Raw genomic sequence first — 24,373 nt, 5'->3', positions numbered from 1 at the left:
CACCAGTAATAAAAAAAAATGTTAAAGTTAAATAATATGCCTCTCACTTAGGGGAATCTTTTTGTACGTGATTCTTTTCTATATTTGCTTGGAGCTGCTTTAATCGGTTTGATCACAATAAGAATGAATCAAATGCCTGTGCATAAAGTGGAAGAAATCACTTTTAGTGATGAACCCGCAGAGACACAACGCCCAAAGCTTCAAATCTACGGAGCATTTTAGTGTCTTCCAGCTGATTGTTTTGATTTAGTGTGCTCTCAGATCTGGCAGCAGCGAGCAGCAGGTTTCAGCTAAACACGGCCTCGTAAACCATCTGCACACTACCTGCGCAGCTCTCAGGTGTTGACGCTGACAGTAGTACTCGTACCACTACTTACAAGTGGAGGGAGGGTATTCGGCTTCACTGTTTGTATTCATACAAGTGAACGCTAACGTATCGCTCTGTCTGCCGAATGCGTGCATACACGAACGCTTGATGCCGACTGTACATCTAGGATGGGAAAAGACATCTTTACGCTGAAAGATGTGACAGCGCTCTGAGCGCCATCAGCAAATATAAAGAATGTACTTTTGTTACAGCAGGGTGGTCTGCTTCTGTTTCTTCCTTGTCATTTTAAAGGCCACCATGTCCTCTGATAATGACACTCACATCTTGATGTCACTTTCCCACAGTATCGCCTGTCTCTCAGTCCCCTTCCTTCAGATGTGCCTTTCTCTTCACGCCGCGCCTTACGACTCTCTGACTAACTGAGTTCATGATTAACTTGATATATATAGTTTTTAATCTTCTAAACCTCTGCTCACAACAATGCTTCCCACTGAGGCAATAGCAATTTCTCTAAGAAGTTTCACTCTTCATGATTCAAAATCATAAACCCAGCGTGTGTTGATGTGGATCTTATCCCCGATTTCTGCAAAGATGAATAAAACAGGTTGTGGGGAAATAGGTAGAAGTGTCCAATTAAAGGAATTGTTATTGTGAGAAAACGCCAGATCTCATTGGGAATTTGCTTTAGTAACTATTCCATTCCGGCTTAAATGATCTACGTGAGCAGTGAAGAGAGGAAGGAAGGGATGTTTATACGTGTGGGAGGGTGTGTTCGTTACAAGATGGAGCGAGATGAAGCAATGCAATTTATTCCTTAAGTGAGGTAAGGGCCATATTGCCTACCATTAACAGAGCAGAACGTCGGCACGGGCTGATAATTAAGTAATCCATGAAAGCATGAGCAATATAGGACAATCACTAACATCCACTGCTCCTTTGCCACATCAAGCCACCCCCTCCACCACCACCCCCACCCCCAACATCATTTCAGATTATGCTGGAAAATATTATTGCATTGTGATTTGAAACTGCTGCAATGGAGGAAAATGTTCGGCTCGCAGCTCCAAAGTAATGATTCCAGTGAGATGAACTCATTTCAGAGACGCGTGTCGGCTGTCACACTTTTCTGATTTGCTCCCCTTAGAAAGTTTAACTTAATATTTAGTTAAACACAGCAAGGTTGTTGGTTGTTTTATTTATTTATTTGCTTATTTTTATATTGCCACCGTGTGCCGTGATGCCTGTATTTGAAGTGCGATCCTACAGTCTCCTTTATAAAATGAATGTACCCAATTTTCTTATATTTATATGTCAGGGACAAATTGACACCCTGTGAACCCAACAATACACCCCATAAAAGCTCAAGGAAAATTATTTCTGTTTATGAAAGTATTTATTTCAACCATTTTAGTTAACTGGGGTTTCCTTTCATCAGGCATAAAAAGATTTTTTTGTTTATCGAATGGTGAGAGACAAAAGAGATCAAGGTAGGTGACACACACACTTATTGCCTTTACTTTACTTTATACTCACCCAAAGACAGTTTTTATTCTGAGCCAGACTTAACTGTTTATAAAGTCATTGAAGACAAAGCTTTAAAAATGTAAAGCACTTACATCAGGGTCAGTTTGAGATGCTTTCACTGTCACAGTCACCTTAGATTGGTGTAAAAGGTACTTATATATGTAGGTTGAACACACTTTTTGAATAATTTTCCACTTGCTGGAACGTGGAAAGAAAGGGATTTGCCACGTGGCCCCTTTCTAATTTATTTATTTATATCATTTTTGATACATGTTTATTATTAACAATTATGCTGCAAGTAGAAATGCATGTGATGCACGACGTGTAAAACACACTCTCGTCTCCTCTGTACTCTTTGTGTTGTTTCAGCAGCCACGTGAGCTCTGGTTGGCTCTGCCCAGGCAGGAGGTTCATGTTTCCACTCGCACAGGATCAGCTTTACATGTAAATGAAGTTTTATGCAATACTCTTTGTTGTTGTTTGTTTTTTTAATTCCATGTCGCCCGCTAGTATGGCTCACATTATCATTTCCATCACAAGGAAATTTTAGAGTTCTGGAAATAAAACAAATGAGTAAAGACTTTGTTGAGGGACCACATATCATCTTGATATTTTATTTTATGCCTTACCTTACACCCTTCTCTTTGCTTCTGGCTTCTAACAATATTTAATTAGTAAAGGTAGTCAAACATGGGCCTGCATTAAAAAATACAGCTTTTTTAAAAAATGCATGATTTTTATTTTAATGACTTTAAAACATCAGGTTTATTAGCCAGAATGATAAATATAAATGTTGATAATAAAAAATAAAAGTGCACAAACGGTCAGCGTCACGGTTACTGATCGAGTCGTTTGTCATCGCACGCGTTGGGTCTTTCTCTCAGCTGACTCTGAGTTTGTCTGTGCTAGCTTGTTTCGCTTTTAGAAAAATGGACAACATCTCAACACGCATTTCATCATGCTGGTACGGTTGCTGCTGAAATATTTATCCAGATTACAATTTACAACATTGTACAATTTACAACAGCAGTCTGTATCATCCATCTCCCTGCTTGTCCAAATGCATTTCCTTTGTTTCTTAAAAGAAATTGAATCATGGGAGGTTTAGGACAAGACTCTTCAATTTTTTTTCCTCGCTTCCTAACAAACGCCAACATTTCACTTCTTGCTTTCATCCCTCAAGACTGGAAATACAATTTCATGATCACCTCGCTGCTAGAGCCTTGTTTAATAATTCCCAATTATGAAGCCAGGCACCTAGTCCGCAGCGTGAACCCCACCGTGCAGCCTGAACAGCAGCTGGCCTGCTGCTCCGTGTGTGTTCAGTCACCTTGATATCATCGATGAGCATGTTTCCCCATCTTAGCAGGTTACAATGCCGGGACCTATGCTGTTGTATTAATAATACAGCATGCTATTGTCCAAGAGGGAGTTTACTCTGTCTCCCCAGCTTCAGCCTTTTTCTCCAATTTGTTACGCAGTTTACCCAAACATGGAGCGTGGAGCATTTCAGGCCCTGCGTGTGGCTCATGGGGACAACTTGCACTTATTGAGGGAGAAAAAACAAAACAAAAAAAAAGGCTTTCTTCAAAAGATGGCTTCAAGTTTCAAGTGAAAGGAGTGTTTGTGCTCATATTAGCTTAACCCTCTACAGTGACTTACACAAACACAAACAAAGTGAAGAACTGAAGAAAGATGTGGATATTATCATTTAACAGGTGTAGCTCGGATATTTAGAAGTAGTCGAGCACTCCTTGTGTGTTTTGAGAAATGTGAAACTAAAAAGTAATGCTTCATTCATTTGAACATGGACGATATCAACATGTCAATAGGTCATGTGAGAAAAAGAAAAAAAAAGAAACTTAAGTTTGAATATGCTTCAAACTGAAGATCTTGACATCAGCTGGTTAAACCTGCACTAAATGTCCCTCACTTTGTGTTTAGGAGCTCCTAAAGCAATCCTTCTGATACGTGGAAGATAATAAAGAAAACATTTATTGATCATTTACATGTCTCTGGTAAACTGTTACACAATAGTGGAGGGAGTATTTAAAGTATTTAAATTATTCATATATTAATTAATGTCCATGAAACGGTCCATGTTTTCAATGTTTTCAATGTTTCGTCTGAATTTCAAAGGTGGATCATCAGGAGATATTCTGTGTTGGACATATAAAAAACAAATTAGGAAAATATTAATTGCACTCTTACAACCTGCAGTTTCGAAAAAGCTGACCTGCAGTGGAAAATGTAAATGAAACAAAGAATGCAACGATAAACCCATATTTTATTCACAATAGAACATAGAAGATATACCGTATTTATCGGAATATAAGTTGCACTTAAAATCCTTTAATATTCTCAAAAATCGACAGTGCACCTTATGCTCCGAAAAATACGGTATATGAAATGTTTAAATTAAGAGATTTTACTGTCTCACAAAAAATATTAGCTCATTTTGATTTTGAGGGTAGCACCATGTCTCAAAAAAGGTGGGGACTGGGAGGGGGCACAAAAAGCAAGAAAAGTAAGTAGACCTTAAAAGAAAAGGCTGGAATATTTTGTTGCTAATTATGTTCATTAGAAAAGGGTCAGAAACATGACTGTGTTTAAAAAGAGCGCGTTAGAGAGTTTCTCTGAATTAAAGAGCTTTACCAGTCTGCAAAAATCTGCATGTACAAACTGTGACCAGTTCCAAAATAACGTTGGTCAGTGTTAAATCTCTAAATGAATCATGAAGGATCATCTACAGAACATAATCGTGTCCAAAGATTCTGAGAATCTGGAGAAATCTCTGTGCGCATCACATTTACAATGAGCTGCTGCATTACATCTTTAAGGTTCTAGCTTCATGCCCATCAATAACAAAGGCATAAAAAAGTAATCATAGTACAACAGCTATACCATAGAGAGTACCAATAAAGATACAAAACAGTACTTTATTTTCTGACATTGTGGATGTCAACATATGATTTGATAGTATGCTCTTTAAAATGACTTAGGCGCCATTGAGTTCTACTTTTTTAGTTTACCAAATTACCAGCTGACAGAGTGTTTACCTTATTAAAAAATGGTTTCAGATTTGATAGATACTGATCTCCAGCAGTGGTTTTATATGAAGAAAATGTATGCGTAACTAATGCGTAACATGGACTTAAACTACAAATTAAACATTGTAATGTTTTCCCATATGAGACATGCTGCACCCAGGGATGAAACCGGGTGACCAATAACAAGCTGAACTCATCAACTTCTTCTGTAAATCCAGACGACTGTTGGAGGCTGTGTTTTGCTGTCGTGTTTGAAAATGTTTTCCTTGCTCCGTGTGCCGTCTGCATTTCCTTCCTGTTCTTTGTTCCTCTGCTCAACATATCTCTAAGTCACCCTGGGTATCGCAACGGGACGTGCTCTCACCCTCCAGCAATGCTTTATACTAGACTGTTGCCTCAGTGTATGCTGTGTAGTGCTGCACTACAGCACTATCACTTTGTGGGCTTTGTTTTGTTTCATGGTTTTTAGAGCTGGTAAGCACAGGCTTTGCTATATTCGTCAAGACGCTTACGTATGCCCCTTTGCTTTTCATGCTTTTACTAATCAATACCACCTTAATGCACGAGTTTTAATGAATTAAAGTGGATACAGGAGAGAAGGGTAGAGGTGGGAGAAATGGCAAAATAACCTTCTTAAGGCACACACACGCACACACACTCACAATATCAGCACCAGAGCGTGCATTACATTATACAGTGAAGCTATTCAGGAATGGAAATATCTCAGTGTGACTGGCCAGTTATGACACAGTACAGTTCAGCGCCTTATTTTTCTAAGCTCGCCTTCTTTCTTTGCATGTCACCTTTAATACAGCACTCATTCCCCATATGGAAGCAAGCTCCATATTAGTGATTGCAGGTTACGTGGAGGTCAAAAGTCTGATCAGAACCATGTGTCGTGAACATTATGCGTACATTTTTCACGTCAGTCCTCGTGGAAATCAATCCTTTCAATGACCCACCCATGTGGGCCCAGAAAGCATATTTATGAGTTTACTTGTTCCTCGTGCAGGAAACAGAACCGTTCGACGATTAAACTTTGTTTTGATCTGCTTTGGAGTTGCATGTCTTTCCTCCATCTTTCACCGCATCAGTGTTTCTCATGAAGATTGCTTTCCTCATTGTCCAATATTGCTTGTCAAAACCTAATTTCTCTTCTTGCTAAGCAGCAGAGATTTGATGACACTTTTGATTCAGAGTGCCATTTGTTTCCTGAAAAGATCCGAAACATAAGACTGCATTCGTAGCAGAGCAACAGCATCCCAGTGTGCGACTTTCAGCAGGAGACAAGAAAAGTGGAACTGTAGCGCACACGTGTGCGTGAGGTCAAGGGTGTGTACTCGTGCGCAGGAACGCGCGTGCGCTCCTTGTCGTGTATCGGTGAGCAGGGCCGTGCAGGCCTCTTCAAAGCAATCGCTCTCCATATGGCGTTGCGTGCCATAAGCGGGTCAACTTGCAGCACAACTCTGGAGAGGGGGATTTTCTCCCTGCCTATTGTCTGTCCACAGAGCCTGCGGAGAGAGCCTGCCGTTTTCAGGGCATCACTGCCAGCCCCTAATATAGCAAATGAATGCATGAGCGAATACAAGTGTGAATAACTGAATGAATAACCAAAGACAATTTACATAATTGCACGTAGGACATGTATTTTCTACCGTTTGAGAAGATATTTGCATATTCACGCTATATAGAAATCATTCAGTCAATACTGTAGATCCATCATATAAACACAACTCCTTTGAAATCGTGGAAAATGGGAGGAAAGGAAGTCAAACAATAATGCTGATGTTTCGTGCCCCGAGAGAAGCTCTGCTCAAAGCCTGTAGAGGAACTGCTTGCAGAATAAGAAGTGTAATAGGGAAAAAATCCAGTTAAGCTGTGTTTGCTTAGCAGGTACATATCAGGCAGAAAGAAGTTGTTTAAAAAAACAGTAAAAAGAAAATCTTTAGTGTTGTATCCTCTTTCTTCTTCGCCAACAGCATTGATCTTAGCTCAAACAAACCATCTATTTCAAATGTCAAGGGGTCTTTGTTTCACACATGTGATCACAGTTTGCAGCAACTCCCCGCAAATTGTCGCCACTGTCTTGTTGCATCATTTGAAGTGCTATTTTCCCTCATGTCACCCTCCTTTGTGATCAAGACAGACATGGGGTTTATGCACGCCGACATCTTTTGAACTATTCAAAAGCGCCACTATCACTCCACGTTTCTTTTGTTGTTGTTTCAGGCGGGATAAGAGGCCCGTTAACCTTCACGTCGTTTGCTCGAGAGTGAACGCAGGTTGGTTTGGCGCTGCTGTCGGTGAATGGGGTTGAAGTGAGGAGAGAGGCAGATGAAGAGGGAGATGGAGAAAAAAGGTGGGTTTTTTTCTCCGCAGCAAAGTGTTGTGTGTGTGTGTGTGTGAGATGACCTGCCTACCCTTCACCTTTTGTCTCACTGTGTGGTGCTGCTGTGAGTGCTGGAGGAGGACATGTGAAGAGCCAGACTCTGGCCAGCAGAATGGCACCCCTGCCTGGGTTTTCACCCTCCCACCCCTTCAGTCGCTTTCACTCCATCTTGCTGGCCTGCAGCTATGAACACATATTTTCTCTGTTAGAGTGGGGGCAGGGTGGCGGTGGTGGTGGTGAGGGGGGGGGAAACAAACACATCAAAAGCCTCAAGGAACAGAGTGTATAGCTGTATTTGACGTGGTCACTTGCTGTTGTCAGATTTTCACATGGCGCCAAAGAACCGAAGGCTTCCCGTCTTCCCCCCAATCATTCTGCAGTTTGCACTGAAGTACAAACCTTTATGGCTTATTGCTTGTCATATTTAAATTTCTCTTGTTTGTCAGCCATAATTCAGCATCTCATGAATTAGTCATGAGAATAACCCCCAGGACGACTAGCAACTGCTGCAGCGGAAGCTGACGGGGATCCAAACAAACAAACAAACAAACAAAATAAGCAAAAAAACAACAAAAAAAAGATTTTTTTTAGATGTTTTAACCTGTTAGAAGTACTCCTCAGTAGCACACATGCTCCTGTGCGTTGGGTGAGTGTTGCAGGCAGGACACATTTACTGTAGAGCTGCAGCGATCTGTCCAAAAAATGTGTGTGTGGGGGGGTTGTTAAATGAGATGGCCCGCGGTCCTGAGAGGGGGTGTGAGGAGGGTGGGGGAGGGGGCCGCCGCTGATCACTGTCCACCACATTAAGCACCACTCGTTCCCTCACACACAATCATCTCATCATATGCAAAACAGCAGCCTTCCAGTGTGAACAACAACAACAGCCGCACTAATGAAACACTCGCTTCTAATGTGCTTCTGAGTAGCATGTCGTTTGCTGAAGATGGGAAGATTTTGTGTTTGAAAGCGAATGTCATCAAAGTAAAGTGGAACATAAGCACATGTACAGTCCAAGTTTTGGCTCTCTCTGCTGTGGTGCTGACCGTCACGTGGACAAAAACTTACAAATGGCAGAAATAGATTGCAGGTGAGGCCGAGGATGGAAGTTCATTATGGGAAACATCATAGTTTTGAGTTCAATTATAACTTTTAACCATATAACCTACATTGTCTTACAAGTTGAAGCCTATGACTTCTGACTGAGAATCAGTATATAACAACTTGGGAGTCACAACAGGTCGGTGAAGCCCCCAAAAACGACTGCCCCTAGATGCTAATTCAAGAGTCTAGCCCATAGCTTTCCAAAATTGCTTTAAAATTTCATTTAAGTATTAGTTTAAATGTTTTAGCTTCACTTAGACAAACAGCTAATTTGGCTTTGTCCAAATTGTAGCTGTAAAAATGACATAATGTTCTGGCAGGTAAGTGCTTGACATTATTACTTGCTAGTCCTTTTTTGGTTGCCTGGTAAGAGGCTCTTCATGCTAGTAGCTGTATTTTAAAATAACTGCTATGAGAGCGATATATATACAACTGCGATGAGAAGTCTACAGCCACGTGTCATGGGCTTGAATATCATGGTCATTTGGGCTTTGAATTTTTCTTTTTCCAGGGTGGAATGATCGTAGAGCATTCATCTTTAATGACTTTAAAACAACAAGAACTGCGTGCCCAAGTTTGAATTCACACTAATCCACACATTGTTAAAGGTCTACATACAAGCTCAAATATATACATACAGAGTGTTAAACATTTTAATAAGTACAATGTCCTTTCACTTGGCGAGGCCTATTAACTTGTAGTCAGTCAGTGATTATGACTGACTAAAGCCCTCAACTTCCAAAGTCCATAGAAGACCCAAACTCTCATGTTCAGATGAGAGGAAATTGGTTAGGTTGTTCAGGAACAACCCAGGAACCACCAAGGCTCAAACTTGCCATGAACTGGAAACTGTTGGAGCATCACTTAGCCAGTGAAGCCAGTTTTACCTCATCACTGACCAAGAGGGTGCCAATCAAGGAAGAAGCCCCTGCTCTAGGGTTAACACCTTCAAGCATGCTTAAATTTGCAGTTACCAACATGTTTTATGGCCAGACAAAGAGCTGGATCCATGCCAGGAAACCAATCAATTTAAATGTATACTGCAACTCTGTGAATTAGATTGGTCAGATATCCAGACAGAATGATGCCAGAACCAAGCAAATACCAAAAGCATCTGGTTGAGGGGAAACTTCTTAAGGGACATTTAACCAAATATTGGTGGAAGTGTATGCATAAACCTGAGCCTGTATGTATACTTCTGACCCTGTGTGGATTAGATCAAATACAAAATAAATTCTTTAAAATAATATATCTAAATGCAGTAGCATTGCTTTTAAACCATATATGTTGCCCAAAGTCTGCAAGTGCAAGTCTCTTTTCAGAGACAGCAACGCTGATGAATTATGGAACCATATGAATAGTTTAACACTGGCAGCAGGCGCCTCCTGAACAGATTTGTCAATAAAATTGGCTTTTGGTCACAGATGTTGTCAATAGGACAAGAGGCAGGATTGTGACGAGGCATATTTTTTCACCATGCTCACAATAACCCGACAAATGTTGACAGTCCAACAGGCTGCAGCGCCACATTAACATCCCGTATCCCAAATGCAGCGGAAGTAGATACTTCTCTTGTACTTTACTCGCATTGTCCACTCAGCAAACATGTGCTGCCGAGGTTATTTACAGCAGTCCCGAGTTCTGCAACGGTTAACACATTTGTACTCCCTGAATACTTCATTTAGTAAACTGCGTCAGTGCAATTTGTTCACTTAGCTACATGCCCACCTATTTGTTCCTTTACATGACAGGGTAGAGCTTCCTGTCAGGAGTGTTTTTGTTTCCTCTTAGTATGCTTCCAGCATTCAAATGTGCTGAACACACAGAGCGCACCCAGGCGGGAGAGGAAGAGACGGGAAGGAGAGTAAGCAGACTGGAGTAAACAACGTTTTGGCCCTTTAAATAAAACATTTGTTTGTGATTGAGGCTTCATGATGTGAACAGCATGACCTGTTTTACGGGGAGTCTCTAAACAGCCAGCCCATCGCCTTCACAGAAACAGATCCCATCTCTCTACCCAAAGACTCGAGGCCTATTTATATTGCATGAGAACAAATTTTTATTACAACTTGAGTGATAGATTCGTACAAGGCCCAAATGTTTTCTTTCTCTGCAGAGGCCCTGTCTGAGTGACATAAATTGCTATTAATAAAAATTTTAACAATACATGGCAAATGAGTTTTTTCTGTTAACACGGTACGAGCGGGAGAAAATGGTGCTTGTTGAGGGCTTCCGGGGAATACGGGGCGCTGTCTGAGTCAACATTTGAAGTAAGTTGGAGAAGAAAGAAAGCATGTGGCGCTGCATCCTGTGGAAAAACAGGAGTGCATGCACAGGTAACAACTGAGAAAACACAGGCTGACAGAACAGACCACAATGATGAACGTTAATTCATCATTTCAAATCCTTAACCAAGCTACAAGTGATTTTTTTTTATTCATAGACTGGTGTAATGTAAACAAAATGATCAAATCCCAGTAAAATGCCTCTTTCCTTACATATATCTACAAATATCTTTCCATATAAATATAAAGTAAGTATTGAAAGAATAGTGTGTAAGGATTTCAAAGTGCTTTCGGATACTACAGCTGAAGCAGTATATTAAGGTTAAAAAGTAGCAGAAATATCTATCAACAGCTGACAGAAACAATAATGTTGTTGTTTTCTAGTTTTCCACTTTCTAACATGCTTGAAAGTCATGAAAGAGACACTACAGTGCTGATAGAAATCCTCAGCAGGCTTGTGATAAGAATTATGGGAATTTCTCAATATTAGCTAATATTAAGAAACTGCTGGAAGAGAAATATCCTCTCCGAATTATTACAGTCTTAATCATTCATTAACATTTATCTCATATTTCATTTGTTAGCTTTGTAAAATTACACTCTTACAACCTTCCTGTCAGTTGTTGATGGAACAATTATTATTGACATCCAATCAAAAATGAAGAATAAAGTGCTAAAAACTGCAGTTCCTCAAATGGCCACTTGGGGGTAGTTCCAGCAGTGAATCAGTTCCCACAGACTCAAATGTTAATATATGCGACTTTGCAGCAGAAAAACAACATGTTTAAAAACTGCTTTATGTTATATTAACATTTTATATTAAAGCAGCTGTAGTGGAAGCTGTAACTGCAGTAAAGTCAGTTTGTCCAATTACATTCGAACTTCTGAAAATGGGGGTGTTTGTATGAAAGCAGGTGTAATTTCTCAACAGCTAATGCAAAGCTTACAGCTGGAAGTCTGCACTACAAAAATCTTGTCTGTGTTCAACAAATGATGGACCTCAACCAGTGCTGAGGCACACAGTTCTCTTCATAGTACTTTGCAGTACTCAAATTTCAAACAAGGCGAATCATTAAGTCTTCAGATTTTTAAAAAATTTTTCAAAATATATGAGATGATAACCTATAATAATAACAGTGCAGTATTGTCCTGAAACAATCCGAAATTAGACAGAAAACTTTTCCTTTCAGAAATCATAAACAGTGTGTTTGTGCATTATCCACAGAAACCGGTCCTGGTTTTGTTCCCCAGAGAGAAATGGCTGTTGTCGGATTGCTGCGGGGTTTTTTATTTTTTCACACAGCACCACAAGTGGAATTCCATTCCTTTGTTTGTGGTAAAAGCATGAAACACATGAAACCAAAACTTTCTGCATGGCTGATAGAGGTAGTTGATTAATAATGTTTTCTTGTGTGTGTGATTTGTGTGAACTGACACTCTGGTATTTTGTGTATTCAGTAGACGCATACTGAAAACAAAGACTTCTCTGTACACTTTTGTTTTTGTTTCTCATTCTCATCCTTCATTTCCTATTATTTAGTTTTGGTTCAGTCCTCATTAAAGGCTGGCTATGCTGTGTATACACACACCCACACTCACACACACACACTGTAGAGGAGGAGTGACAGCAGCCGGCCAGGATTCCACAGTTGCCTCTATCTCCCCTCTACGCGTTTTGCCTCTCACTTTGTGCTGAAATAATTAACTGTGTGCATGTTTGAAGGCGGGATTACAGTTGTCTAATTGTAGTGAGCGTTGTCATGGAGACTATCAGGCCATCGGTGAATAAACAGCCTTACTTGGCAGTGTTTGGCTAAAATGGGGCTTTGTGCAGATGTCAGACACAGATTTATGATGGTGAAACAGATTATATTTGGCAGGAAAATCAATAGGCTGACCACTCTGGACTGGCTGCTTATTTTGATAAACAGCTCTGTGGATTTAACCTGTTCAGAAGCTTGTCCTCGTGTGTTTGCTCTAAAAGCGTGAATTGATTCAAAAGTTTACTTTCCACAGTGGCGCAGCTGCATTGTACTTCATAGTTTTTCCACAAATGCACTGCATTCTGTTGGAAGGTTCATGAATCTTTAATGCTTTTCAGAGCATAATGACATTTTTACAACAACAGGGTGTTTTTTTTAATAAAGTATGCTGATGTGAAAGGGATAAATATGTGCTTTTTATCCTTAAGGTGACTTGAAACCCATAGAAATAGTGAAAATAAGTGAAGACAACCATCAGAAGGGGAAAAAAACATTAACCAAATGTTGTGCAGATTTGGATTATTTGCTTCAAGGAAAGATCTGCTGAAGCTGTTAGAAATTATATCACTCCACAAAGAGCTTTTGGAATTAATTTTCAAACATCTGGGGAAAAAAGACAGTGGTTTTTGGTTTTTATTTAAATGACATCCAAAAATCAAAGAGAAAAGGACGATGACAAGAAGCTGATGAACATAACAGCTTGACTCTAACGTGATGTAATGCCGATGACTTTATAGAGGCTACGGTTTGTGTCTGCACAGTAGGAGCGTGCAGTGAATGGCTCTGGACTGTGAAAAGCACAACAGACAGATGATAAAACGGTGATAATAGAGTCCGAACCCAAACGAAGAAAATATGGGTAGCAGTTGACTTTTGGAGAGAAAAGTTCAGCTTCGGTACCTTGAAAGGTTTCTCTTAGGGGTTTCTATGTGAGCCATAAACAGAGTTTCTTTGTAACCACAATCCGGTCGTTAAGTGATGACGTGACGAATCCTACTTCCGGGTCTAAAGTAGTCTGCGTTTAATATGGCTTTTGTGTTGTTAACATATTTAATGTTTTGTATTTTCTTCTATTTAATCTCAAAAAGCTCCTAAAACAGTCAGTGATCACTGTTGACCTCCCTCGGCTTTTATTACCGCTAATCATTTATTTAAGCTCAGTTTTTAAAACCTTAGGATGTAACTACAGCCCAGCCCATGCAGCAGCATATGAATGACTAACCTCGTATTGTGGATGGATTATCTCAATTGTTCTCCTGGCTGAAGTTTGGTCCTTTTACAGCATCCTGCCATGCGATTACATTTGTTCCTGACCACCGAGAACACTCACGTTAACTTTTATCGAGTGGAAAAAAAGTTAGCTTGTTTATATAAAGCTAACATAGCTGTGTCGCTAGCGGTCACGTAGCACATCATTATATACCAGCTAGCCAAACTTCAGTAACCCTACAAACGTCACTGCTGTTTAGTTTTCTGTATTTATTTATGTTGGAAGTGATAACAGAGCTGTACGTTTTAATTTGTTTCCAAAACCCCGCAGTCAGGACATGCTATATTGTATTTAGATAGAAGCTAGCGAGCTAACTCCCTGCTAACTTCTAACTCCGTTAAATGTCATAAATTCCGTTTTCATGGATGCCTGGATGTTAAACTCAATTGTTACACCTGGTAGAGCAGAAAGCTGATCATTTTATTAAAGATGAAAGACTTTAGACAGTTTTTCAACTCTCAGTAATGCCACAGTGATCGTTTGATATATGGACCTGCAGCGGAGTTTAGGTCCAGACACGGCTAGTGACGTCAGACTTAACGACTGGATACTCACCATCCCCGTTAGAGCCAAATCAGAATTCAGTATCGTGAACTGCATCACCCCAAAGGAGAAATCGTCTTAAATCCTCACAATTAATGGTGTGCAGATCATTTTTAAATACCTATACCACATCTGCAACAACAGCCACGTGCAAAGCTGGGGGCAGTCTCACTGCCAGTTCACTTGGGCAGGATCCCTTTGTGCTATTTTTCAAAATAGAGGCTTGTGAACGTGTATTTTCTAACCTAAACCATGTCTTTGTTTTATCCTAACAAAACTGTTTTTGTGCGTAACACAACAGCAAATGAAACTCAGACAATAAGCAAGTTTGCTGAAGCTGTTTGCTGTTTAGTGCTGAGCAACTACCGTAGAGAAGACGAGAGATTTCTGTCTCCTGGAGGACAACCAGTCCGTGACCTCATGCTGCACAAATAACGCCTCATTCACTCAGAACACCAGCTAATCACACACCTGGCCGTGCCCAGCCTGTCTTGATTAAGAGACAAAATTGGCATGAGATAAAAAAGGAAAAATAGACGTTTTATAATAGAAAACACAAGCTGTAGACATTTTGAAATGAGAAAAAGATGCAGGTTAAAGTAATTCTGGATGCTTGTGAGCTGACTTAAAATTTTATAGGATTATATCACGATGTTAATTATCAACTTTTCCTGCCACGCTTTGTTTGTTTTTATTCGATATGTTGGTTTCATTTTGAACTCTCGAGATCTTCCGAAGTAACTCAGGTGTTTCCACTTAATGTGACCGGCGAGAGCAGCGTGTGTTTGCGCGGCCTGCCGTCTCGTTGACCCTGCTGCACCTGTCAAGTCACACCTTCGTCATTCTTGCTGTTCATGGAGTCCGCTGGCCTCACGTAGCTGGAGCGTCCTTCAGTCCGAGCAGTGGAATAATTAGTTGGCAGTGGAAACATCTGTGTCTAAGCATCCAACCAGCCTGTGCTAACATGCTGCTCATAGAGGGGATATAAAGCTTAAATTTAGTAATTAGATTTGTACAGTTTTAGTTTATTGCACAAATCACAAAGAAGCGTCATTATACAAAAATGTCTAATATGTCTATATCTCCAGTATATATCACAGCACTCAGACAGGAGGCTTATTTTTACAAATCTACCTGTGCTTTGAATAGCTGCATGTCCATCTGCTGCTTTTATTTTATTTATTTTTTAGCTGAATCAAGTACAAAATCATCCAACTAACAAGTGTAACATGCTGGAGATAGCGCCTGTGCAGAAGGAGCTTCGGCTCATAACCCTACTCCCTCTTGGACAATTGAAATTGATTTGTAAAGGCAAGAAAGTTTGATCAATGCAGTATCATTGATTTTACATAACTCACGCTGTGTAAAACGGTGCCACTGTGAATACAACATAAATCCTCAGCTGATTAGCAGAATCAAAACATTTTGTTCCCTCTCAGCCACTGAAATTTGGACTTTTCTGAGATTCCACTGAAGTTGATTGATATTTGTAACATTTTGACAATAAAATTAAATTCCTTTTTTTTAACATCAGTTTATTCAATCAGGAAGTTTTTCAAGCTGGAGGACTGCAGCTATCTAACGCCTCATAGGTCCGAATGTACTCCAGGCCTAACTGCAATCAGCAGCCAGGCCTTGCTGATACATTTAAAGAATGGGATCCTTCATACATCCACTTCACACGCACGTGCCTGCAAACTAAAAGTGAATTCAGTTAACAGTGAGGAGAAAAACATTCCAGGACCAGGAAGTCAATAACGCCTGTATCCCCCTCAGGGTGCACATTACCATTGTTGTGAGGCAGGTTAATGTACTTCAAACAAGGTTTATTATACACTGCAGCGCACAATAGTGAGGTGAGGAGTGTAGCGGTCATGTGCTGTAGGTTAGGGAGGAAGCTGATACTGTAATCAGTGTTGTCTGGGGTTGTGGAGTGTAAGGATTCAGACATACTACAGAAAAAATGTGTCTGGGTGAATGCTGTTATTGATATTAATATAATATAGCTGAAATAATACACTTTAAAACTTGCAAACAGGATCACAGCGCAGCTTTGATTATTATCAGTATGGGCCCAAAGATCTGTAGATCACTCATAAATCTCCTAAGTGACACGATTAGTTTCATTATAGCCATCAAGTTCTGTTTCCTTTTATATAATATTAATGTGTATCTAAATCTGTACTTATCCAGGAACTATCCACTGAACTAACTCTATACCCCACAAAAGATTTAAGTAGGAATGAATGATTTTTTACATTAACAAAATGCATCATTAAAACCACACCATGATCCTTTAGCTCAGCTCTGACCCACAGAGATATCAAAACTTTTGAAGGTGTGGTATCAAGCACAAAGACATTAGCAGCAGATCCTTTGAGTCTTGCAGGTTGGCAAGGCACGGTGGTGCAGTAGGTAGCAATGGCTGGATCTGCCGGCTGGGGCCTTTTTTTGTGAAGTTTGCAGGTTGTCCCTGTACATGCAAATGTTTTCTCTGGGTACTCTAGCTTCTTTTCACAGATCAAATACATGCATGTTGGGTGAGTTGGAGATCTGAAACTGGGAGTGAGGGTGAATGGTTGTTTGCCTCTCTGTTAGCCTTGTCATGGATTTGCTATGTGGCAGGCAGGATGTAGGACCCAAACGCTGGACTCATAAAAGAAAGGGCGAACTAGAAGAGGCAGCTTTCTTTTGGCTGTAAATAACTCACTTGAAAAACTAAACTAGAAACAAGAAAACACACAGGAACAGCAGGAAACACACAGCATTGTAATGGTACGACACAACAATGGACAGAGGAAAACACAGGGCTTAAATACGGGGGAATGGAAAACAGGAGGGAAGCATAGCTGGGGCTAATCTGACATAACGAGACGAAGGAAATAAAGCAGAATACACTGACATAGGACACAGACTGTCAAAGTAAAACAGGAAGCAAAACACAGAGACGCGGATTTGACAAGGGGATACGGCTGACAGGAAAAACAGAGCTAACATGGAGCACAGAGGCCAGAGTGACAAACATCGACATCGAGACACAACTGACTGGGGAGAGACACAAACGTAGACAAGAAAACACAACTTAACTCGACGTGACACGTGGAACATACAGGAGACACAGTGCAAAACCTAAGATCTCAAAAACACTAAAGTATAACCAGAAATAAACTGAAACAAAGAATAGAAATACTCAAAAACCATAAACACTGAGCCAGAGTCTCGCCCCAACCAGCCGCAGCAGATGGCCCCGCCCCTCCCTGAGCCTGGTTCTGCCGGAGGTTTCTTCCTGTTAAAAAGCAGTTTTTCCTTCCCACTGTCGCCAAAGTGCTTGCTCATAGGAGGTCATGTGATTGTTGGGTTTTTCTCTATATGTATTAAAGTAGGGTCTACCTTAAAATATAACGCTCCTGTTGTTGTGACTGACTGACTGACTGTTGTGATTTGGCGCTGTATAAAGAAAATTGAAGTGAATAGAAGACCCGGGACCATGACAAGCCCGAAGCCCTGCAATAGCCTGGCTATCTCTTCACAATATGACAGCTGCAATAGACTCCAGCCCCACTGTGACCCCACATCGAATAGGAAGTTAAGAAAATAAGGTTGGTGACCATGTTGGCATGGTCACAAGAACTTGCTGGAAAGGTTGACTGCAAGACAGATTGAACTTGTGTTAGATTCCCAAAACAACTACATGTGAGAGGCCACATTATCCCACTGAAAGAGGACACGCACAGCTCTACATGCCAAGGAGGCATGTAAAGATGTCTGCAACAATATTTAGGCAGGTGATATGAATGAAAGGCTCATCTACATGAAGGGTTCAGTGATTCTCAGCAGAACATAGTCCAGCAGATGGCTACCTTCCCCAGATAAATGACACCACTACTTTAAGTCTAAGACTGTACTTTAGAGGAAGGCCTTTCATTTGATTGTAGTGGGGAGCCGCTACAACGAGTCTTCAACCTCAGTCTGCGACTGGGGAGAGTGCCCGCCCTCTGGAAGACATCCTGCATCGTCCCGGCCCCCAAAAGGAACCGGCCCAATGAGCTGAATGACTTCCGACCGGTGGCACTGACGTCACATCTTATGAAGACTCTAGAGCGGCTCTTCCTCAACCTCCTCCGACCACAGGTACAACATGCCCAGGACCCACTACAGTTTGCATACAAGGCGGATGTCGGAGTGGAGGATGCCATCCTGTACCTCCTGCATAGAGCCCACTCACACCTGGATGGGGGAAAAGGCACGGTCAGGATCCTGTTTCTTGACTTTTCCAGTGCCTTTAATACCATCCGGCCCTGTATGCTTCAAGAAAAACTGAACAGGATGGAGGTGGACCCCTGCCTGGTGGCTTGGATCTCCGACTACCTCACCGACAGACCACAGTACGTCAGGCTGAAGGACATCACGTCTGACACAGTGGTCAGCAGCACAGGAGCACCACAGGGAACTGTGCTGTCCCCTCTTCTCTTCACCCTGTACACCTCTGACTTCTGCTACAACTCTGAATTATGCCACATTCAGAAGTTTGCAGACGACACAGCCATCATGGGGTGTATCTGGGATGATCAGGAAGAGGAGTACAGAAGTCTGGTGAGGAACTTTGTCGCATGGAGTCACACAAACCACCTGCAACTCAACACCTCAAAGACTAAGGAACTGGTTGTGGACTTCGGGAGGTCTAGAGCAGGTCCACTGCCGGTTCAGATAGAGGGGGAGGAGGTGGAGGTGGTCAACAAGTACAAGTACCTCGGGCTGTGGGTGGACAATAAACTGGACTGGTCATGCAACACAGAGCACCTGTATAAAAAAGCCCAAAGCCGACTGTACTTCCTCAGGAGGCTGAGGTCTTTTAACATCTGCAGGAAGCTCCTGAGGATGTTTTACCAGTCAGTGGTTGCTGGAGTACTTTTCTATGCTGTGGTGTGCTGGGGGAGCAGCACAGCAAAGAAGGACTCATCCAGGCTGGAGAAACTGATCAGGAGGGCTAGCTCTGTGGTCGGCATGAAGCTGGACACTCTGGTGACAGTGGCAGAGAAAAGGACATTAAAGAAACTGATGGACATTATGGACAATGCCAGACATCCTCTGCACACGGCCATAAACAATCAGAAGAGTCTGTTCAGTGACAGGTTGCTTCTCCCAAAGACAAGAACTAACAGACGTAAAAACTCCTTTGTCCCACACGCCATCAGACTGTTTAACTCCTCCCTGGAGGGGAGAGGGAGGGGAAACAGGAGGACAAAGGAGGGGGGAACAACTAAGCTGTAGTGCCTCTTCACCTCACTGTGCAATACCTTGTGCAATACTTTTGCAAATAGTCAACGGTGCAATAGACTCAATACTTGAAATGTGCAATTCACTTGTATTTTTATTTTTATTCCTATTTATTCTATTTATCCCCTTCGTATATTTTATTTATATTGTCTCTGTATTTATATATATATATATATATATATATATATATATGTGTGTGTGTGTGTGTGTGTGTGTGTGTGTATTATATATATATATATATAATATTCTGTAACTCTGTAACTTCTGTCGGTGCTGTGCTTTTTTGGAAATCGAATTTCCCAGAGGAACCCACCCGAGGGATTAATAAAGTTCTATCTAATCTAATCTAATCTAATCTAGTGTTATGTTGGTGTCATCAGTTGATGAGAATAAAATCATCATCATAGCAGCTATAGCCTCCCATATGTGATGGTGGTCTGTAGGGGGGTTGGTGTAACCAAAGACAAGATTAGCCAGAGTAAAGTCCAAAAATAAAATCCAGGGAACCAAAATGACATGGTAATCACAGAAAGCAGGAACTGAGACTGGAAGCAAAACAAAGGGGAGTAATTTCAAGTTGTGTAAGTCAATTTGATGCTTGACAAACACAAGAAATGACAAATACTTCATGTTATTTATTCAAATTTACAAATGAAGTTTCATAATATATCAGGAATAATAAAGAAAGAGCTTCTGGTTTCCATGTCTCCATGTTTGAGTTCCATTGATCAAATTTAACAAACAGATTCTAGTCTCATGCCATCCTGCTGTTTTCATGCAGGTGTTCATGGAATATCAAGCTTGTTTCACATTTTTCTCCTTCCTCTTACCGCCAACTATAACCCACAGATACCCATGGTGCCCACAGGACTCACCTTCCCTCTTACACTGGTCTCGGGTCCAGGAGAGGGGGCTTTTAGGCCATGCTCCTATACTAAGGGGGCTACAAGCTCATCAATATTGCAAAGGAATAAAGTGTGGTGAGGGACTGGGGCGTTGAGGCCAGATCAGCCATCATCGTGCTTCAGTAGTAACAGAGGTTACAGGTTAAGGGACATGCTTTGCTATGGCTGTTTAATAAATGATGAGGATATGGTGTTGGTCTGCACCAATATATTACCGTTTTTAACTGTAGCTAAGCTTTCGTCGACAAGAAAGTTGGGGTCCAGGGTCACTCTGGAGGGCACATCGGCAGGTGGAGGCACCCAGGACTCAGAGTGCTGGTCAAGCACCACCTGAGCCATGGCTTCAATAAATGTACTGGTAGTAAAAGAGATCAATACGGTGTATCATGCTGATTCATAGTTTCATGGCTGAAATGTCAGCCAGTCAGTTTGAGTGAGTCCAGGGCAGCTTCACCTCTGGGTTCAGCAGCAGAGCACGGAGGGACAGCGAAGCCTGCCACTGTCTAATGAAATGACCACAAATTGTCTCTTTATTCTTTAAGAAACGCCACCTGATGATTGCATGTTTATTTTATTCAACACCAGAAGAATGCAAGGCGCAGCTCAAATGGATGGAGAAATTACCTTTATTTCAATTATAAAGTATGGATATGACTGACTTTGAACACAGCGGGGGCACAGAAGCCCTGCGTGGTTTTTCTTCATTATTCCGTGGTACCTCAGAGACGGCCTACAGTGCTGCAATAAAAGACCAATGAATGGTGCACATCCTGTATTGATTTGTTTGCTGAATATCAGAGTGAATTTTCAGATGTATTTATAATGGCCTTATTAAAGCCTCCTTTGATCTAAAGAATACAACAATAACAGAATCGCCCGTGTTATTTGCAAGCCAAAATCCACTGTGGTTAAAAAAAAATGTCAATAAAAACTGGAGTTTTTCAGGGTTATTCAGTTAGTTTTATTCTTTTAATCATAAAATATAATCAGTTTCAAAGGTGGGGGGTGCGCCTGCTGCAGTAACTCTTTTCTATCATTAATGTAAAGCCGTCTATCCAGCGGTATTGCTCTACATATGACTTCTTCTTCTTCTTTTTTTTTGTAAATGAAATATTCTATTTGAAATACAAACAGCTTCAATTATTGAAGCAGACGCTACGTTTGACTTTGAAAGGCTGTCAGATGGTGACATTGGTTAAAGAAACGGGTAACTGTGAGACTTTCTGCGCTCGGCACTTGTGCGATGAAGACGTTATTTGGAGGTGACTCTCATCTGTCGTGAGAGGCAAACACAAAGACAAGTGATCTGATGAACTGATGATTAATGTGAGAGGGGTTTAAGTAAGGATGAGGATCAGTGCTTTTTGTGCTTGTTATTTGGGGAGAAAGGATGTTCAAGTGGAGTCGAATGGAAGAGCAAATAAGCGAGACAATATCAAGGGAAATTCAAGGGACACTCAGCGTCACATTATTCAGTGAAAAAAGAAATCGATGGTTCAAACGTAACTCAGTTCACACGCAGGAAACCAAACAGAGGCGATGATGTGGAGCAACTTTAAGTAGACTGGGAGGCAGGGCCTTTAGCTTTCAGGCCCCTCCTCTTTGGAACCAGCTCCCAGTTTGGATTCAGGAGACAGACGCTGTCCCTACTTTTAGGATTAGGCTTAAAACTTTCCCTTTTGATAAAACTTGTAGTTAGGGCTGGATCAGGTGACCCTGAAACCTCCCTGAGTTATTCAGATATATCTAGGCTGCTGGCGATTTTCCTATGATGCACTGAGTGCTTCTTCTCGCAGCAGATGGCCGCCCCTACCTGCTGAGGTTTCTTCCTGTTAAAAGGGAGTTTTTCCTTCCCACTACTGCCAAATGCTTGTTTATAGGAGATTGTCTGATGGGGCTTTCTCTCTGCTATTGTAGGATCTTTACCTTACAATATAAAGCACTTTGAGCCAGCTGTTGTGATTTAAATATATATATATTTTTTATATAGCATCTTGCTTTGAAGATACAGTCCAGAGTGTAAGTATGTCAACTGTTGAGCTGTTTAACTTTAGCTTTAATTTGAGCGGTGTTTGTTTAGAAAGGCTACATTTCCCAGATGTTTCAGATCTAAATCTACTTGAAATTTAGGCATTTAATAAAATCTGTTCCCAGAACATTGCTTTTCAGTCAGTGACTTCATTAAACATTTTACCCACAAAGACCAGCGGATGCTTGTATTCTCCCTGAAGATGCGCTCCGAGTCACTCTTAGCTCATTTACTTTGGTTTTCACTTGGAATGCAGCTCAGTCAGATCAAAATCATGTGAATGACTTGGCCAGAATATCCCACCTCTTCTCCATGAAAAGCTTTCTGTTTGCTTTGGCTCTGTGTTTGGGAGAGTTGTTCTGCTGAATAATGAAATGTGGTCCAATTTTTTTTTATTGCATTTGGTGAAATCAGATCACACTGAATAATCCTGTAAAGCTCCATATTCATCCTGCTGCTTCCTTCAGCAAAGCAACATCAACACTTGAGAGTGTCAATTCCACGGGAAGAGGCCATGAAAAAGGACACTGGTGGAGCAAAATTCAAGTATCAGTTGTGATAAGCTGCCTTTTCCCTCACATTTGATCAAATTCATGCGTCTCACGTCCAATAGAGAACTCTTAAGTGCCAAGAATGTTTAAATGCATCTGAGTTGCAGATGCATTCACAGGCATGACATCACTAAAAGCAAAACATTTATCTTGGTTTTTTCTCCGCGACAATTGTACGTTGTGCAAATGCATTTTTTCACAGCTTCATACCAGAAGTGATAGCGAGCTCGCACGCGCGGCTAATGAAAGCTGACATAAGGACTGAATCAGTATTCATGAATTTATCATGTAGCTGACATGAAGTTATTGTTTAGGTGTCACAAACGCTAAATAAATTGGTGTTAAATTGCCAGTACGTCTCCTTGCTAAAGTCAATTCTCCCGTGGGTCGTTGCCGATTATTATGAACACACGAAGCTACGATGAGACGCACACAGTAACAAACTCAACGGATTTCTTGTCATCTGGAGTCCTTTTTGTGGATTTTTTAGTGTTAACATGTTATGATTTCCAAATATCCTTCCTTTCATTGTGGCACAATATAAATGTGTTATTTTTAAAAGCACGAATCTGTTGTCCATATTTAGGGAAACTTGATCTAAGCCCAAGAATATCATTGGACTTGGCAGGCCTCTCTAAGCAACCAGTTGCTACTGCCTTCTGCCTTTGTAGATGAAAAAACAGAAACAAATTTACCCACCTTATGGATCCAATCACTCCGAGAATATTTATAAGCACTTCTTCTGGTTTCGACAGCACGCAAATACCTGTTTCACATTTAAATCTGTCAGAGTTATCTTTAGTTTCTCCCATGTGGTGAGGTGGCTTTTCTTAAGCTTTTGCATACTGACTTCATCTGCTAGAAAAAAAATAAGAGTTAAATGTTATTTGATCCTGTGTCGAGAAACATGGCAGCGTAAAGATTTGATAAAGCTAACTCGACGGGGGACGTCGCATGTTTCCCACACAGCGACGGCAGCCGTGCTTCCACCGATTGAGAGGCGGCTCCTCGGCTGCCAAGAAACGACTTTCTCTGTTTCTCGTTGTGTTGATGAGGTGCTGCAAAGGTGCAACGTATAGAGTAGCCAAGGTAAACTGAGCCGTGATTGCTCGGAGCCGAAGCACTTCCATGTGAGCCGATGGTTGCGGTCCCTGCGCGCTCTGACAGCAGTGCTTAGTTGGAACACGGTTCCACATTAAACCGGAGCTGTGAAACAGTTTGACTTGTGCAAATATCATTCATACTTAAAAAAAATGTTCATGCTGTTAGTAATGTTTTCCTTTTCATGAAATCCGTGGCACCGGAGATTATTTTACAATGGGGAACATGCTGTCGAATGTGCCTTATTATAAAATCTC

The 24,373-nt window shown here is 41.1% G+C and overlaps 1 protein-coding gene across 1 annotated transcript in view; it reads right to left on the bottom strand.

The window, feature by feature from the left end:
* The window catches only part of mdfic2 (MyoD family inhibitor domain containing 2), a 41,596-nt gene extending 27,239 nt beyond the window's left edge, over positions 1-14,357 (bottom strand). The window contains exon 1 of the mRNA XM_086291402.1: positions 14,266-14,357. The gene's annotated coding sequence lies outside the window, so the exon portion shown is untranslated. The remainder of the gene's footprint in view (positions 1-14,265) is intronic.
* Positions 14,358-24,373: the final 10,016 nt, after the last annotated feature.

Source organism: Aulonocara sp. 'chitande type north' Nkhata Bay, linkage group LG5, assembly GCF_057382095.1.
Source record: "Aulonocara sp. 'chitande type north' Nkhata Bay isolate Kocher_YH1m ecotype deep benthic linkage group LG5, A_spYH_male_GT1.1, whole genome shotgun sequence".
In the NCBI taxonomy this organism is placed as follows: domain Eukaryota; kingdom Metazoa; phylum Chordata; class Actinopteri; order Cichliformes; family Cichlidae; genus Aulonocara; species Aulonocara sp. 'chitande type north' Nkhata Bay.
The sequence above is the reverse complement of the archived record's forward strand: the minus strand, read 5'-3'. Positions and strand labels throughout refer to the sequence as shown.